Genomic DNA, 19125 nt, shown 5'->3' on the forward strand with positions numbered 1-19125 from the left:
TAAAGTCATTTGTGCAGTTTTGCCTGGAGGCTGCAGTCGAACCCTCCCCAGGCCGCCTCCGATCTATTCCTCCGGGATCTCGGGGGGAAGGGACTGGAGTGGGAGAAGAGAAACATGCTCAGTCTAGTCCAGGGGACCTAGGGAAGGTGGCGTGTCTGTCCGTCACACTTGGGAACAGTTTATTGGCCAGGGTAGGCATGGCTATGGCCAGCTCAGGAAGACTTGAGGTATGTAATCTCCTAAACAAAGCAGCTTGCACTCGTGTTTTCTGGACTCTTGTTGCAGGGTCCTGCTCTCCTGCGCCTCTGCATTCGCCCACCTTGCTCATGGCCACGGGCCCCACACAATGGACTGATGGGCTGCAAGGAGCCTGATGCTGTACCGATCAGTTTCCAGCATGGAAGGAAAACCTTGGGCACTGGCTTTTCTTTTAGCTCTACTGAGCCCCCAGCTGTGCATCTTTCAGGACTGGACTAAGGGAAGCGGGGCTTTAGAGACACAGGGGTATAATTCCACGAAAACAAAGCTTTCTACTCTATCTTACCCCCCTGGTGGGGGCCTCCGGCAAAGCTTTTCCCAGCATACCCCAAGAACCCCACTCCCCCCAGCGATGGAGAAAGACCATCCATGCCTTTCTCTGATGACACTGTGAACCATGCTGAATAGTTTTATTTCCACATCACTGCTTCCACCTTTGGAATGCCCTGCTATCTTCCCTCTCCTCCCTCCCCACCCAGTTCCACTGTCAGAAGTTCTTCAAGGCACTTTTTTTTTTTTTTTTTTAAAGGTACCCATAAAGCAGCTGGAATTTCAAATTGGAATTTCCAAATTGGAATTTCCCCTTCTTTCTTGAGTTTTTATAATTTTCTATGGCTAAGGGTTACTGCCTAAATTTAGAACTAAAAACTAAACGTTACTTAATACAATATGAAATAAAACTTGAACCTAGTTTTTTGAAAAAGGAAAGAAATTCCTCCTAACCAAAGACGTACACTCCTACCTTTAAATGCTTTCACAGACAAGAAAAAATAGCTATAAATTCCCACCAACATACAAAGTAGTAAGAAGGATTTTTTATGTATTTCTCTGCCTTGATATCCTGCTTCTCATCATGCCTATTATGCCAATTTGGAGGGGTGGGGGGCGGGACTAATCAAAGAGGTTTCCATAGACAAATGATAAAAGATGTCTCTGGCTATAGATAACTAGATATAATACTGTTTTGGGTAACTCTAGGATCTAGAATCTTAATCTCAAGAATAGAAAGTAAAAGAAAAATGTGTGTTGAAGGACTGATTATTCATCTTTTCTGGGTTTGGGAGGCTTGTTAAAAACCTCAATTCAATTGTTATTTATGAAACACTCACAGGGATGTAAAGTAAACCAGAGGGATTACAGTCAATAATACTGTAATAACTATGGATGGTGCCAGGTAGGTACTGAAAACATTGTCAAGTATAGGATTGTCTGGCGGTGTAGTCACATGGCTTCTGAGGCAGGCGTCACGTGATGGCTTCCTCACTCACAGATTAGACACATGGACCAGCGTGGCTAGAACAGCTGGGTGCTGGCTGGGCCTCTGTTTCTGCACAGGACCGCTCCGTGGGGCTGGCTTGGTGGCCTCACAGCACGGTGGCTCAGGGCTTCGAGAGTGAACCTTCCAAGAGACAGAAAGTGGAGCAGCCCGTTTATGAAGACCTAGGCACTGAACTGCTCCTGCCATATATCCTCTGATCAGGGCTGTCACGGAACCTGCTGGGGCTGAAGGGAAGGGACAAGGACTCCACTTCTTGAATGATGTGATGAATGACAAAGAATGAGGAGCCATCTTACATCTGCCCAGCTCCGCAGCTCCTCTGAGGCAGGGCTGGAGACCTCCAGGAGGCACAGTGCAGGGGCTGATATGACAGACTTAAGAATAACCACCACTCTAGCAGAAGACAACATCAGTGACATGTTAACTGAGTAAAGCCTATGTAGGCTCATAGATACAGACCTTTATTAGCATACTAATATTCCTTCAGTGCATTAACCAAAATAAGAAATTAAAAAATTGCTTTTCTCTACTGCCACTCGGCCCACTCCCCGGCAGGAAATGTCTTTCTGTTGACAGCTCCTGCTTCCAATGACTGACCTCAGAGCTGGGTGTGTCCTTCCACTGTGCTATGTAGGAATGTCAACTAAAGGTGATTGACCGGAATAGTAAAACACATCTTGCTGATGGCTCTAGAAAGAACTTTAACATATCATAATCTCTGGTTTCTTCTTGGAAAATTCTTTTGTGTGTGTACTATTGTCTTGCGGTATTACTTCCAAGTCTTTCTGAAAAAATACTAGTTTCCCTTTTTTGTTTAAGTGCCAGGTGGTTAGGAAATATCTTCTTCATTCTTATAATTATCCCCCTAGTTTTTCTCCATTAAAGAATAATTACCCTCATGCATAATCCTTCTAAGTAGTTATTTTCTAGCCCCTGAAGAGAATAATCACTAGGAAGGCACTCATCTTATATACGTCACGGCTTTTCTTAGCATGAAGCGTCTATTGAGTATAATTTGTGCCTCAGTAACGAACATAGACACTTAAATAAGTGCTTGGTAGTTCATTTGTTTCTTAAGTGGACCATGTTTTCAGATAAAACATTCATCTGCTTTACAAAGGTTCCTTTTCCTGGATCCTATCCAAACATACCTCAAAAGAAAATTAGTTATGTGACTACTGTACTTGGAATATTTTCCAATGCAAAACATTTTTCCTCTCGGCTGGCTGGTATGGCTCAGTGGTTGAGTGTCAACACATGAACCAGGAAGTCCCAGTTCAAGTCCCAGTCAGGGTATATACCCAGGGTGAGAGCTCAATCCCTAGGTATGCAGGAGACAGCTGATCAATGATTCTCATCATTGATGTTTCTATCTCTCTCTTCCTCTCCCTTCCTCTCTCTGGAATCAATGAAAAAATACATATATTAAAAAAAAATTTCCCTTTGGCTTAAATTCCCTCACATTTATACTGTGTTTAGTATTTTTTAAAATATGCAAATTATCTTCTTTAATGGGACGTAAAACCCTTCTGGGTTTATTTCTGGTTGCTAGCAATATTGAAAAACAATTTAATTTATAGTATACAAAAAAGCTTTAGATAGATTTAATAATAAAAATATAAATCAAGTCATAGCAAAGCAGCAGAAAACAGAAACAAGCAGTTATGACATCTTCAGTGGAATTACAATTTATCTAAACTTGAAGCAGTACATGAAATAACAACGAACAAAAACAAGGGATTTGATGGTTTGTAAATTGTAATACAATGGGTGATTTTTAACAAGCAACATTATTTACTGAAGGCCACTCATGATTAACTTAGAAGAAATTCTTGGCCTTTGGCATTCAATAACTTCCACATTTCACAAATAATCCCCAAAGCCAATGACATAAAGAACTATGTTACTCTGCTGAGTGAAAATGTGAATTGTGCCAAGAGTGTGGTATGCCTCCCAGTCCCTCCCTGGAAAGAACCCTGTGTGACCCCAGCACCTGAATTTCAGGGCCTTGTTTTTTTCTCATCCCTTATGACGCATTCTCCACAAGTCACGTGCCAATGGCATTTGTACAAAGCAAGCATTCACTGCAACTGTTTTTTCTCAACTGTGGAGATGCAGAAAGGTTTCACCCAGGACGCATTTCTGGAGAATGATATCACTGCTGGGAAATTTCACGGAATGGAGATAAAAGAAAGATAAATAGAAAGTTACTGAATTTCTAGAGATATTCCCTGAATCGGTACTTTCTCTAATTGGCTTTAAGAGAACTGTAACTTGGTATATGAATGACAGTATTCAAGAGAATCAATGCTACTGTTCAAAAAGAAGAAGAAAATAAAAGAAATAAATAAAAGAAAGAGAGGGAGGGGAGGAGGAAGGGGCAGAGCACAAGCAGTCCATGTGATCCTGATTCTTGAATCAAATGATCTCTGGGCAATATTAACCACATGCCAAGCTGGAAAACGCCCAGGATTCCCAGGGGGCAGTGTCCACAGTTGTACACTCAGGAACAAAGAGCCACGCCTGAATTCCCAGGTGCTGGCACACCTCCTTCCTGTTTCTCTGAGCTCATCACACCCTCATCTACCATGAAAGCTCCTCCCACTGCTCTCCCAGGCTCCAGTCCTCCCACCACCAACCCTGGAAATCCTTGTCCCAGAGGCTGCTGTCTGAAACGCAGGTGTGGCCATATTCCTCCCAGCTTTCAAATGTCCACTGCTTTCAACTCTTCCTTTTCTAATTGTGGCCAAGTTGGGCCGACGTTGGCTCAGTGGTTGAGCGTTGACCTATGAACCGGGAGATCATGGTTCCATTCCTGGTCAGGGCACAGGCCCGGGTTGCAGGCTCCATCCCCAGTGTGGGGCGTGCAGGAGGCAGCCAATCAATGATTCTCTCTCATCATTCGTGTTTCTTTCTCGCTCTCCCTTCCTCTCTGAAATCAGTAAAAAGAAATTGTTTTGTTTTTAATTAGACCCAATCGCTTATTTACTATTCAAACTTCGACGCCAAGCAAAAACTGTCACGTAATCTGTCTTGCTGACTGTTTTCTGAAGGGAAGGGAGGAGGAAGAGAGTCTGGTGGGCAGGTGAGCAAGCAGGCACGGAGGAAAAGCATCTGCTCATGTTTCGCCTGTGCCCTGCTTGATTCCCTGTGCCTCCTGGTTCTCTCAGCACGATCTAGGGCAGTGGTTGGCAAACCATGGCTTGCGAGCCACATGCGGCTCTTTGGCCCCTTGAGTGTGGCTCTTCCACAAAATACCACGGTCTGGCGAGTCTCTTTGGAAGAAGTGGTGTTAGAAGTTTAAGTTTAAAAAATGTAGCTCTCCAAAGAAATTCCAGTCGTTGTGCTGTTGGTATTTGGCTCTGTGGATTGATGAGTTTGCTGACCGCTGGCCTAGAGAACCCCGAAGGCCTGGCCACACGTGCTGCTGCACCAAGGTCCCACCTGAACCCCTGTCTCAAGTCTCAGAGCTGAAGTGGCTCAGTCCTCACAAACGTCCCGCTCCAGGTCCAGCTGCAGGGCTCAGAATGGGGGTCTAGACCCAGCGCCTGCAAGCCGGTGGTCCAGCGCAACCCAGCAACGTGCTGAGCGAGTGCTGGATTACTGAGAAAAAGGTCATTTGTGAAGCAGGTACTCCATGTCAGCCGACATGGGAAGACCTTCCGATTTGTTAGCACATTTCAACCCCTTTCAAAGCTTTTGAGAGAAGGGTTATTATCCCCACTTTTCAAATGAGAAAAATGAGGCCCAGCCAGGATACTAACCAAGTTTTTTGTTGTTGTTCTCACTGAGGATATGTTTATTAATTTTAAAGGGGGGCGGGGGGAGTGGGAGGAGGAAGAGGAAGGGAGAGGGAGAGGGAGAGAAACATCAATGTGCAAAAGATCGATCCCTCCCCACCTCCATGCCTTGTTAGTGCCTCAGCCACCGGACAGCCCCTCTTACCAACCGGTTTGGCAGTTCTGTCAACCGAGGATCACCTCAAACGCCACCTCTTCCATAATAGTTCTCCCCTGTGACCCTTTTCCTCTGCTCTGGCGAAGGCTCTTTGAAGGTAGAAGCCACACACCTTGCACCACGTGGACAGAGACCTCAAGTGTGTTGCCTCCCTTCCCGAGTGTCAGGTTGTTGCAGGAAAGTGCGGCCCCGCCAGGGACTGCATTGGCCGACATGTCATACATCCAAGTTACATGTGCCACGTGACTTGTTCTTGGCAAGTTGAATGTAGGTGGGAGTGATGGGTGACACCTCTGGTCCGGGTGTTTTAAGAAGCATGCACTGTCTTCTTTACCCGCCCACCTCTTCAGCAGCTTGAGGAAACAGAATCTGCTGAGCAAAGGAGCATGGCAGTAACTGCAGATGGAAGGAGCCTGCCCTGCCGTGTGGCTCAGAGGCTGAGCTTTGAACTATGAACCAGGAGGTCACGGTTCGATTTTTCAGTCAGGGCACATGCCCGGGTTGCTGGCTTGATCCCCAGTGTGCGGCATGCAGGAGGCAGCCAATCAATGATTCTCTGTCATCATTGGTGTTTCTATCTCTCTCTCCTTCTCTGAAATCAATATATATATATTTTTAAAAAGATGGAAGGAGCCCTAGCCCTGGATCCCCAGGTACAACAATGTGTCTGCTGACCTACAATAGAATAGCATCGTTGAGCTGGTAAGTAGGCGTGAACTTAACTTCCACTGGGTTAAGCCACCAAAATCTAACTCTTACAGAGTTAGAGCCATTTTTGCTTGGTTTTCTTTCAGTGCTTGGCTCATTCCATTTCATGTAGCTGGAGTTCAAATGGTATTTGTTAAATTCTATGGAAAATTCAGGGACAAACACAAAGAAATGTAAATTAGGTCATACTTGAGAACGTGGTTTGAGATATCTGATGACACCAAAATGCTCTTCCAATCCTATTTTCTTAAAAAAAAAAAAATGCCACCTTCAAGACATTTGTTTTACTTACTTACTCTTTGAAATCAGTTGTTACTTTGTTTTTGGCAAAGAGAAAATAAGATGTTTTGAGAACTGCTGGCCATTCTGGTTGAATGTGGGCGCCAAGTTTTCTTCTGGCAAAATGAGCCAGATGGCATAACTGTGGGGAAAAAATGACAAGATGGAAGATATTTGTGTTTCATTGTCAGATAGTTGGGTCAGATTTTCAAATAAGACATAAGCAGTGGATACAGGCCTGTAGCCAATAGCACTTTTATTCACATCCCAATTAGACTTCCATTGTAAAATGCTGGTATTATTTTCTGGAGCTACTCAGCTCCTCCCAAAATGTCATCAAGACAAAACAAGATTGGGTCCTCATCCCTCCAAATCAAACCTCAGTCCACTTCCGTAAGACTGGATATTGCAGTAGAACACCAGAGTGAAGCTTAAGAGTGAAAGGAAGGTGATAATTTTACCAGAAAATTGGTCCTTGGTTTTTCTTGAAATTACTGTCTCCTCTCCTCTCAGTGTGCTTCCTTTTCCTCCTCCTTCACCCATTTTACTTCTCCTGCATCTCAATAAGCAAGCATCCCCATGGAGCCCCACTCCTACTCTGTTCAGAGGTATTTTCTCCTTATTTATTTATCTTCATGTCTACACTGTTTGACTTACTTGGTAAGCCTATACTGTAGCATTGATTGTTCCCCATAAAAATGCTATTGAACATGGATATATTGTTTCTGATACATTTTCCAAATACTTTTTTTTTCTAAAACAAAAAGTTGAACCCATACTTCCTCATAGCAAATGAACTATGATTTATACCCACTTTTTAAAATATATATATATTATTAATTTTTTTACAGAGAGGAAGGCAGAGAGATAGAGAGTTAGAAACATGGATGAGAGAGAAACATTGACCAGCTGCCTCCTGCACACCCCCTACTGAAGATGTGCCCGCAGCCAAGGTACATGCCCTTGATTGGAATCCGGGGACTCTTGAGTCCGCAGGCCGATGCTCTGTCCACTGAGCCAAACTGGTTAGGGCTAGACCCACTTTTGGGGGCCGATCAGTGGCACATAAAAATAAATTTACTGAGTCACAACAAACATTTCCAAAAAGTAAGTAGAATAAATAAAGGTGTATCAGAGGGCACTGCATTCTGTTTATGAAACAACAGCTTACAGTGCCCTCGACGGCACCCCACAGAAAGTGTTGGTCTGTACACCAGCTGGCCAGTGGTGGGGGAAGTCTGCCTCCCTAAAACTGTGGAAACAACCCGCCTGCCAGGACAGGAGACACCCCACTTTCCTACAGACACCTGAGAGCAGTAAGCTCTCAATTGGGGGAGCCCGGAGGAAAACATCACTGTGCAAGAAGGAGCGTTACAACTGTCAGCTGCGTATGTCTCTTTAAATCTTACTCTTCAAAATGTCTTAAATGTGCAGAAGCCGGTTTGGCTCAGCGATAGATCTTCAGTCTGCGGACTGAAAGGTCCCAGGTTCGATTCCGGGCAAGGGCTTGTACATTGGTTGTGGGCACATCCCCGGTAGAGGGTGTGCAAGAGGCAGCTGGTCGATGTTTCTCTCTCATCGACATTTCTAGCTATCTCTCTCCCTTCCTCTCTGTAAAAAAATCAATAAAATATATTTTTTAAAAAGAAAAAAGAAATAAAATGTCTTAAATGTAAAACTTCTGTTGCAAAAAGTCTGTGTTCTATTTGATCATTTCCAAGTCTACAAGGCAACCAAATGGGTTGCCTCTAATGACAGTGGGTATAGCTTCAGGTCCTTCCATAATCCCACGGCATCAGAAGGACCTGTAGCATCATTAGCAGATTTTTTTTTTTTTTAATTGCAGGTAACGCTAGCATTCCAGAAATTCACATATACAGCAAAATGCACACTCACACCTGCTGAGAAACACACTAACAGACCTGTTTTAGGAGAAAGCTTCTCCATTCAGCTCTTTCTGCTCAGGTTTTCTTTCTGCTTATTCAGTCTATATTTAGCCCCTGTGATTCTCCATACGCCCTTCTAACACATTTCCTGTTAAGGAGTTTTCCATAGCTGATCTTTTGGAGAACTATGGAGTGGTACACCCTGTGCAGGTGTGGGTTGATTTGCCTGCCAGTGGCATCATGACTAAATCGAGAATCAAGAAGGCCCCTCAGAAAACGTGCAGGCGAACGATATTTTGCTCTCATCGATTTTCTCTCTCTCTTTTCCTCTCCCTCGTCTTTTAAGTCAATAAACACATATTAAAAGATAAAAGAGTGGCCTTCCATGGCCACCTCACTGACCTCAGGCTGCTCCTGCCCTCAGGGAAGTCAGCACAGAAACGGGCCATCACCCTGGCCAGTTTGGCTCAGTTGGCTGGGTGTCATCCAGTGCACTGGGAGGTTGCTGATTCGATTCCCGGTCAAGGGCACACGCCCAGGTTGTTGGCTTGATCCCTGATGGGGGGCATACAGGAGGCAGCCGATCAATGTTGCGCTCTCACATTGATTCTCTCTCAAAATCAATCAACTAGTCTTTAAAAAGGGGGAGAGGGCATATACTAAACCTGACAAGCTCAGGGGAGGGGAAAATGGTGGGCCTTACCAACTTAGAGACCGAAGGTAACCATAAAATGGTCTGAGCACAAAAATTCCTAACTAAAAGCAATTCATGGCGGTGGCCTGTAGCTTCCTAGACAAAGGTCAAACATTTTCCCCCTGCAAAGGGCAATCTTTACCGTAAGTGAGCCTGTCTACTGTCTTTCTGCGTCTAAGATATACACCTTGGAAATGTCCGTGTTTCTCCTTTCCCACACCCCTGCAGGCAGGCTCGCTGCACCAGAGCAGAACACAGACCCCCTCACTGCGATATTATTTCCTCCACACTGTCTCGCTGTGCTACAAATGTCCATTATTAACCATCCCATACCCACCGATGTAAGAGAAATGTCTCTCCATCTTACTCTTTAAAAGATATGTAGACATTTTTTATTGATTTCAGAGAGGAAGGGAGCGGGAGAGAGAGAGTCATTGATCGACTGCCTCCAGCAAGCTCCTTCCTAAGGATCGAGCCTGCAACCTGGCCTGTGCCCAGCCTGGGAATCGAATCGTGACCTCCTGGTCCATAGGTTGATGCTCAACCATTGAGCAACACTGACCTGGCTTTCCATTTTGTTCTTCTTTTTTTTTTTTAATCAATCTTTATTGTTCATATTATTACAAAAGTTCCTCATTTCTTCCCCCCTCCACCAGGTTCCCACCCCACCCTCCGCCCCCTTCCTCTCCCCCATTGTCTTCATCCATAGGTGCACAGTTTATGTTCAGTCTCTTCCTCCCTCCCTTTCCCTGATAGTAAATCCCTTTTCAGATAGTAAATCAGTTACTTAGCATTTTCTCATATCAATAATACCTCCACATGCCCAATGATACACTTCACACAAAAGACATTTCCAAATAGGCCAACCAACCTCATCCAGGCCTTGCACAAGGCACTCACAGATCAACACCCCAGCGCTATACTAACTCAACACATCCAGATCTAAGCCTTCATCACTTGATTCAGTAGACCCTCAAGTTCCCGCAAAAGTTTCCAGCCATGTCTGAGAGGCAGCCGTGGGGCAGGGGCAGGCGAGGAGCGAGCTGTCCTGGGCTTGGCTGCTACGGGCCTGGCCTCTGTTGCTTTGGTCCGTTCCACAACCAGCTGCTCTGTGTCTGGCCACTGCCGCTCCCAACCTGGCCGCTCCCAGCCTGGCAGCCGCTGCTCGGGGCCTGGCCTCACCCGACCCGGATGCTTTGGGCCTGGCTGCTCCGGGCCCAGCCGCTCCGGGCCCGGCCGCTCCCAGCCTGGCAGTTGCTGCTCCGGGCCTGGCTGCTCCCAGCCTGGCAGCTGCTGCTCCGGGCCTGGGTGTTTTGTTTTTTTTTAATATATTTTATTTATTTTTTATAGAGAGGAAGGGAGAGGGATAGAGAGCTAGAAACATCGATGAGAGAGAAACATTGACCAGCTGCCTCTTGCACACCCCCTACCGGGGATGTGCCCGCAACCAATGTACATGCCCTTGACCGGGATCGAACCTGGGACCCTTCAGTCCGCAGACCAGTGCTCTATCCACTGAGCCAAACCGGTTTCGGCTCCATTTTGTTCTTGATCCAGTCCTACCGATTCTCTGTTTTGCTTTCTTCTGCCTCCATTGTGGGCATTTAGACTCACTTTCCCCAGATATTTCAACATTTCAAGAAAAGCCAGGTATCTTGATTTTTATCTGACATCTTTCTACTTTTTAAAAGTTGACAATAAGCCCTGACTGGTTTGGCTCAGTGGATAGAGCATTGACCTGCAGACTGAAGAGTCCCAGGTTGATTCCGGTCAAGGAATGTACCTTGGTTGTGGGCACATCCCCAGCAGGGGTTGTGCAGGAGGCAGCTGATCGATGTTTCTCTCTCATTGATGTTTCTAACTCTCTATCCCTCTCCCTTCCCTTCTTTAAAAAAATTAATTAAAATATTTATAAAAAATAAATCAAAATAAAAGTTGACACTAAAACTAAACAAACAAAACGCAATTAGGGCCAAGTTGATGTGGAACTAACAAAATATATCCCTAGGTCAAAGCTGTCTGCCTGGCCCCTCAGTGCTGCATCCTCCTGGTCTCACCAGCATACCGTGTTTCCCCGAAAATAAGACCTACTTACAGGTTTCCTTCTGAGTGAAATAGAAGGAATCCCCCCGAAAATAAGGCCCCCCTAGGCTCTGTCTCAGAATGAAAATTAATTTACCATAAACTGGTCGCTAGGGCCGCCCCGGCTGGCCTCTAGCAACCAGTGACGTTACACTGAGTCCTGACGTCACTTCTGTGTGGAGACGGAGCAGACAGTTGCATTGCAAATGCACTGCGAGCAGGCTACCTTGACAAGAAGCACTCATTTAAAGACAGTGCTATTGCTAAACATGAGAGATTTGGTCCACTGATTCTGAAAGAAATGGAGTCACAAGAAATTCACCAGGAAATTCAGGAATTGGATCGTTATGATGATGTTCCAGAAGATGATGACATGATTGTCATTGAATAAATGAGTAAATTCTTGATACTGCAGGATTCACAGTTTGTCTGCTTTGTATTGACAACTACCGTACTACTGTATCGTATACAGGTAATAAATTTCCTTTATTTTCATTTAACAATAAATGTGTACCGTATTCTTCTTCATGGAAAAATAAGACATCCCCTGAAAATAAGACCTAGCACATCTTTGGGAGCAAATATTAATATAAGACTGTCTTATTTTCAGGGAAACAGGGTAGGCATCCACCCCCGTCATCTCATCGGAAAAGCCGACCTCCAAATGCCCTGTGTCATGTGAGGAGGGCCCTGCTGTACATACATGAGTTGTTTTAGAATTAAAAGCGTGTATTTTTAATGGATAATTTACTGCTCTCTTTACTTAACATGGAACACACTTTTCTAGTTACACACAAATTAACATGCAAAGTATGAAAAGGCAAATGGCTCTGAGGCAATGAAATGCTTGGACTCTGATTTTGTTGGAAGCCTGCTTGGCTCCCATGGCCTTAAGGCTCATGGCTTCCACTCAGTCTCAAGTACAGACAGGCTAAACATTAGAGGAATTCTGCTTGTAGCTCGAGGAGATGAAGGAAGTATGAACTGGTTAGCAAGGTTTACAGGAACTTGTTCTGACTCACATCGATTAGGACAATCTTCCTCAGACCCCGGGGCCTCCCAGATGTCAGCCATGGTCAGTCACCGCTTACCACCCCCACTTCTCTTCCCCACGGCATAGAAGAAGCCTGCAGTCTGTACTTTCTGGAGATGAATGTGAGGTACCGCGAGGGCTCCCATCTTCTTGGTTGGCGCCTTGAGAATCAATAACCCTTTTCCCTACTTTGACATTTGGGGTTTTGGCCTTTTGCAGCACCAGGCACATGGACTTTGAACAGGGTACAACTCCATCCCTTTTCTTGGCAGCATCAAAATTTGAGCAGTCAGTAGCTTCTTGCACAAATGGATAGCACACCTGTGGATTTTGCTGACACCCCCCGCCCAGCTTACTGAAACATGTACAAAAAAATGCAAGTGGCCACTGATTCTTCAGCATCGTTGACTCGAAGGCATCTAACACGTGGAATTTGAACTAAAAAATTCTTACAGTGCGGTGGGCAGTAGTTTGGTGTGATGGTACTGAATCTCACATTTGGGGAGGAGGAACAAACTCTCCTCTACCCTCAAGGCTCTTCTGGCTGGTCCGATAATTTATATGAGAGGAGAGAGACTAGCAAGAGAAAATAACCCAGTTTATCACATACATATGTATGGGAAACGCACATACGTGAGAGTCAGAGACCCCACATGCAGCGACAAAAAAGGAACATGGGCATATAAGACATCCTGAGCTAGGAGGCTCCAAAGGGTCATTGTAGAAAGAAAAGCAGAGGCTGGCTGACTAAGCAGAGCTTTGTCCTGCCCTACAGCGAGGCCAAAACAAGTTATCTCTGCTCATCTCTCTTTTCTTTTTTTTAATACGATATATATATATATATATTTATATATATATTTATATATATATATTTTTAAATATATATTTTATTGATTTTTTACAGGGAGGAAGGGAGAGAGATAGAGAGCTAGAAACGTTGATGAGAGAGAAACATCGACCAGCTGCCTCTTGCATACCCCCTACCGGAGATGTGCCCGCAACCAATGTACATGCCCCTGACTGGAATCGAACCTGGGACCTTTCAGTCTGCAGACCGACACTCTACCACTGAACCAAACCGGTTTCTGCTCTGCTCAGCTCTTATTGTGGGCAAAGCACCAAAGTTCTTCTAGGTGGTCAGAGAAAGGGAGGGAGCAGACAATTATCTAACGTTTGAAGCTAAAATTGCCCTTAGCTCGGAGTAATGTGTATACCACTGAGGCACATCTTGGGGTGCCTGCTTCTGAACCCCCACACATTCATCAACAACTGTTTATTCAGCATTTCTCTGAAGAGCACAGCTGTGATTGCAAACCCAAGCCTGGAAGCTCCTGCCCACGCTGCTGCTTCTGCGGTGCTGCTGAGCGAGGGCCTGGGCAGCAGCTGCCATGCAGCTGCTGGAGCCTGGTGGCGCTGGCCGGACAGGGAGTCCCAACGCTGCTGTTCCTGCCGCACAGTCCCTCAGAGCCGATCCGGGCAGCTCTGTCCTGTCCTCCAGGCAGGGCGGTCTGGCAGAGCTTTGACATTGAGAAGCTAGAGGAGAACTTAGGAAAATGGTGGGGAATGGTTATGCCAGGAGGCAATATATGGTTACCTTTCTGTGGCACCAACTGGGCCTTATTGCTTAAGCTTCTTCAATATCCGGAGGGCAGTCACTCTTTGGCTGCACATTAGTGTCAGCAAGGGCAGCCAGCCTCACCTCCGGGATTCCCTAGGTTTCCTGGCCTCGCACAGAAGACTTGGTAGTGATAATGCAGAAATGGCTACTTCAAACGTTCCCGTCCTGGATGTGATTTCCCCGGGCTCACACTGCTCTCCGGATGGGTTCTCTCTTCTGCCTGCAGGTATTTGCATTCTCTGTTCCCTTGTTTGGACTGCCTAACCCTCTCCGCCCTACCCTAACCCTTTTAATCTTTTAAATGTCTAATCTTTCCAATGCCTCTCCCTGAGAGCCCTCTCCTTCCACTGTATTCAGAGGACCTGCCCTTAGAAAGGAAAAATAAATGAGGACAACATTTTAATGAAAATATCTTTAAAACAAACAAACAACAACAACAAACACTATGGCTTTGCTTTATAACCATTTTAAAGTGGAAACCAGAGTAGGATAGTGGTTGTTGGAAGCATGGGACACTGAATCATATAGCACATGAGTTTAAATCTTGCAAAGATCTCAGTGGCTTACTTCAGTGATGGGGTATTTCTTGTTCATGTCACAGTCCAGTGACTCGGGCTGAATTATGTCCCCTGACACAGTACGTTGAAGTCCTAACACCTGGTACCTGTGAATGCGACCTCACTTGGAAATCGGGTCTTTGTGGATGTGATGAAGTAGAGAAGAGGTCATACTGGATTGGGAGGGACCCTGAATCCAATGACTGGCGTCCCAGTAAAGAGCGGGAGGTTGGAGACGCAGACACGCAGGGAGAAGGCTGCCATGTGAGGATGGAGGCCGAGCTGGGTTACGTTGCCGCAAGCCAAGTGCCAAGGACAGCCAGAGCTGGAAGAGGCAAGGACGGGTTCTTCCCTCGAATCTTTGCAGGCAGGCTGGCCCTGCCTACGCCCTGGCTGTCACCCCAAGATGTGCCTCAGTGGTATACACATTACTCCGAGCTAAGGGCAATTTTAGCTTCAAACGTTAGATAATTGTCTGCCCCCTCCCTTTCTCTGACCACCTAGATATTATATCTATCAATATATTATATTATATCTAGGCGTCCAGGTTTTTCCACAACTGTGAGCGGGCGTGTTTTATAGGCCACTCGGTTTGTGGCTCTTTCTACGGCAGCCCTAGGCCACACATGCGCTGACCTCATAGGCTGAGCAGCGATGAAAGTCCTTCACAGCATCCTGTGGCCTGAGGCAGGCCCCAGGGCAAGCGGCCTGGGCTGCGGAGGAGTCGAGGAGAAGGCTGAGGAGGGGGACAATCGAGACCCTTCCAGGGGACGGGGAGATGAGTACCAAGGCCGGTCCCTTGAAGACACTTTGGTCACCAAAGCTACCTGAGCAGTGAGCCAACAGATTGAAAAATATGGTCCTAAGCCCTGGCCGGGTGGTTCCATTTGTGGAGCGGCGTCCCATGCACAAAAAAAAGGTGGCAGGTTCGATTCCCAGTCAGGGCATATACTTAGGTTGAGAGTTTGATTCCCCGGGTTGGGGCACGCTTGGAAGGCAATTGACTCCTCTCTCTCCCTCTGTCTCTCTGTCTCTCTGTCTCTCTCTCTCCATCTCCCCCCCCCCCCTTTCTCTAAAAATCAATAAAAACATCTTTGGGTGAGAATTAAGAGAAATTATTTTTAAAAAGAAAAATATAGGCACTGAAACGTAGGGAGGTTACAAGTCTTGCTGACAAGGAAAAGCTAGAGCAGCAGACAACAATGAGGAATGAAGCAACAGCAATGATTTAGTAAGTGCTTCTTGGTCTAAGCCTGAGCTTGTCTCAACCTCTCTCCTCCTGACATTGAGCCGGGCAGGGTCATGTGTGGATAAAGGGGCCACGTACCAAACCTGACAGGCGCAGGGGAGGTCTGCATGGCAGCCTTATTAACTCAGAGGGCGAAGGTAACCACAGGTGATGGTCTGAACATAGGAATTCCTAACCAAGCACGAGGCAGGACGGGAAGTCACGTCCGAGGCCCATCGCTTTCTTGACGAAGGTCAGTCTCTACCTTCAGTGAGCCGGTCTGGTGCCTTTTTGCATCTAAGATAACATCACCACTGAAATGTCGGAGGAATCTGCTCTTCCAGACCCCTCAGAGCACACGTCACCGGACTGGAGCACCGGAGTCTGGGTCACACAGACCCCTCATTGTTCTCTGGTTCGCCGCATACCACCTGCCTGTGCCGTGAATGAACTATCCTGTACCCGCCATTTCACTCTTTACCCAGTTCCAGAGAGTCCCGGTTCTCCTTCCTCTCTGAATCTGCCACCGATAGATTCCATGCAACCCTTCTCCTTTTGTTCTGCCGTTTTTGGGAGTGCTTTCTCAGTCCGTTGAGATTTTGCTTCCTGGCTATCAATAAATTCATAAAGTTCGTTTGGCTCCAATAAATTCATAAAAATCCTCTGCAGGTTTGAACACTTCTTACGGTGACAGCGGTAAGACCCCTGTTTTGCAGAGGACGACAGTGAGGCGCGGAAATAAGCACAGAACCCACTAGTCCTGGTCACTTAGGCAGGAAGGAAGTAGACGGGGTGGAATCAGTGCTCTGACTCCCATTTACGGATGAGGAAACAGATACGGTGAAGGAGTGGCAGTGACTTGCCCAGGGTTTCCTGATTAGGGCCTAGCAGAAGTGTGGGGCTGGGGGTCAAGTTGTGTAATCTCAAATTCCTCTCTTTCCCTGCAGCCCTGTGGCTGCTCAGCAGAGCCCTGGGCTTGTGTGGAAGTGATAGTTTTTTTTGTTTTTTAAATTCTCACCAGAAGACATACTTATTGTGTTTAGAGGGGCAGGGAGAGAGAGAGAGAGAGAGAGAGAGAGAGAGAGAGAGAGAGAGAGAAACATTGATGAGAGAAACCTTAATCAATTGCCTTCCTATAGATGCTTTGATGGGATTGAACCTACAATTTAGGTTTGTTCCTGACTGGGAGTCAATCGGAAAACACAGATATTTACATTATGATTCATTAACAGTAGCAAAATTACAGTTATGAAGTAGCAACGAAAATAATGTTATGGTTGGGGGTCACCACAACATGAGGAACTGTATTAAAGGGTCTCGGCATTAGAAAGGTTGAGAACCACTGACTTAGAAGAACTTAAATTAGGAGCCGTGACGAATCTATACGGCACGAAAACGTCTATTCACTAAGCATCTGTTCTTGTCATCCTGCAATGATCCTTGAGGTCCTTAAAGCACCCAACCTCATCTCTAACTCGAGATGTCTTCTACACCTCAGTCCCCCTTGCTGTCTCTGAACCTCTTTTGCATGTGGGGTCTCTGACTCATGTATGTAAGGTTCCCGTACATATGCATGTATTAAGCTTGGTGAATTTCTCTTGCTGATCTGTCTCATGTGGCTGTGATTATTAGACCAACCAGGAGAACCTTGAGGGTGAAAAGGCTGTTCCTCTCCCACAAACCCAAAGGCAGTAAGCAGGCACCACTCTTAAAACCCTGCATTTCGAGATAACAGGGACTCTTGTTCTTTGGCAAAAAGAAGTCACCGGAGGAACAGGTGGGGGACAGCCTCTTCAGGACTGGAGAGGGGACAGAACTCCCAGGCTGGGTGTGTGGAGGTGCTGGGGGGACGAGCAGGGGCTGCTTCCTCCTTCTAGAACGGACAGGAAAGGTGTAGCCAGAGATCATGCTTCCATTTCACCAGCTGGAGTTATCTGCTGTGTTAACGCAAGTTATCTGCTGACAGTGAGTATGAAGAGGAGACGTTCGTCTTTCAAACACAGGCCCATCTCTCAGGATCAAAGCTGCCGTTTGGCAAATACGCTAGAAATTCGCCATCACCAAATTATATACACGGGCCTTACGGAACATTTGTATGTGTCTACATTACGTCCTAAAGACAAACAACAGAAGTCATACTGGCCGTTAGAATTCTGGCTGCCTAAACCAGGCACTCAAACCAGCTTAAGCAGGAAAGGGAAACGTAGGATCAGGTTACCTAGGTGACCCATGGGTGCTGGGAGCCCAGGTGCAGCCACAAAAGACTTGGGCCAGGAGAGCCACCTGGAGCCTGGCCCCCTGCCTCCGGCGGCTCGGTCCCATGCTCACTCAGTCCATGGAAGAACTCACACACAGCGACTTCCCACCCCCTTTGTCCAGGGACCGGCCCAGACGGAAGGAATCAGAATGGTCTTCTGCAGGAGACACTGAGAGCAGCTCAGGCCGGCGTAAGCTAATGAGGGGATTTAACGGTTCAGATAACGGAACATCCTCAGCCAGCTGGGCCCAGGTGTCCACAAGGCCCCAGGAGGCCGCGGCTCCCTCCGCTGGCACCTGTGCCCGCTCCGCCCGCTGCCGGCTCAGCCCTCCTGGGACAAGATGACCTGCAGAAACTCTGGCTTCTGTCCGTGCCGGACGCTCCGGTTCTCTGAGAGTCCCAGCGAGTCTCTGGATGGGTGGTGGGTAAGACAGCTTTGGTCACACTGCCGGCTTCTGAGCCAGCCAGCCCAGGTCAGAGACAAGGAAATGGTCGTTGGCCAGGCTTGCGACATGGACCTGGACGGGAGCCAGGGCTGAGGGCAGCCCCACCCAAACACCCAACAGGAAGAGCTGGCGCTGCCTGGCGTTCCCTGTTGGCTGGGCACCGTCCTAAGCACTTTAGACAAATTAGCTCCTGTTGACCTCGGGTTACTATCTGTTTACTAATTTAGTCAGCACGTACCCCCTTCTTATTTAGTCATTTAAATATATATTTTATTGGTTTCAGAGAGGAAGGGAGAGGGAGAGAAACATCAGTGATGAGAATCATTGATCGGCTGCCTCCTGCACGCCCCCTACTGGGGATCGAGCCCATGCATGTGTCCTTGTCAGGAATTGAACCTGGGACTCTTGAGTCCACAAGCTGACACTATCCACGGAGCAAACCAGCTAAGGCACATTATCTCCATCTCATAGATGGGGAAATGGAGCACAGGTGTGAGCATGTGGTACCCACCAGGCCTCACAGCTAGGGAGCTGCAGAGCTGGGATTTGAGTGGCACAGACCCTTGGGCCCCAGATACTGAGCTTTTGACCTTTAAGGAATTACAGAGTAGCCCTCGCCGGTTTGGCTCAGTGGATGGAGCATCGGTCTGTGGAGTGAAGGACCTGGGGTTTGATTCCAATTAAGGGCAAATGCCTGGGCTGCGGGCGGGATCCCCAGTAGGGGGATTGCAGGAGGCAGCCAATCCATGATTCTCATCATTGATGTTTCTCTCTCTCTCTCCCTCTCCCGTCCTCTCTGAAATCAATAAAAATATATTAAAACAAAAAAAACAAAAACAGCAA

The 19125-nt window shown here is 46.7% G+C and overlaps 1 long non-coding RNA gene across 1 annotated transcript; it reads left to right on the plus strand.

The window, feature by feature from the left end:
* Positions 1–11165: 11165 nt before the first annotated feature.
* Positions 11166–18610, plus strand: LOC123651627. The gene is made up of 3 exons (XR_006740468.1): positions 11166–11319; positions 12293–12298; positions 18580–18610. It is a non-coding gene; the product is annotated as an uncharacterized LOC123651627 (long non-coding RNA).
* Positions 18611–19125: the final 515 nt, after the last annotated feature.

The sequence above is a fragment of the Pipistrellus kuhlii genome, unplaced genomic scaffold, assembly GCF_014108245.1.
Source record: "Pipistrellus kuhlii isolate mPipKuh1 unplaced genomic scaffold, mPipKuh1.p scaffold_m20_p_7, whole genome shotgun sequence".
Classification (NCBI taxonomy): Eukaryota; Metazoa; Chordata; class Mammalia; order Chiroptera; family Vespertilionidae; genus Pipistrellus; species Pipistrellus kuhlii.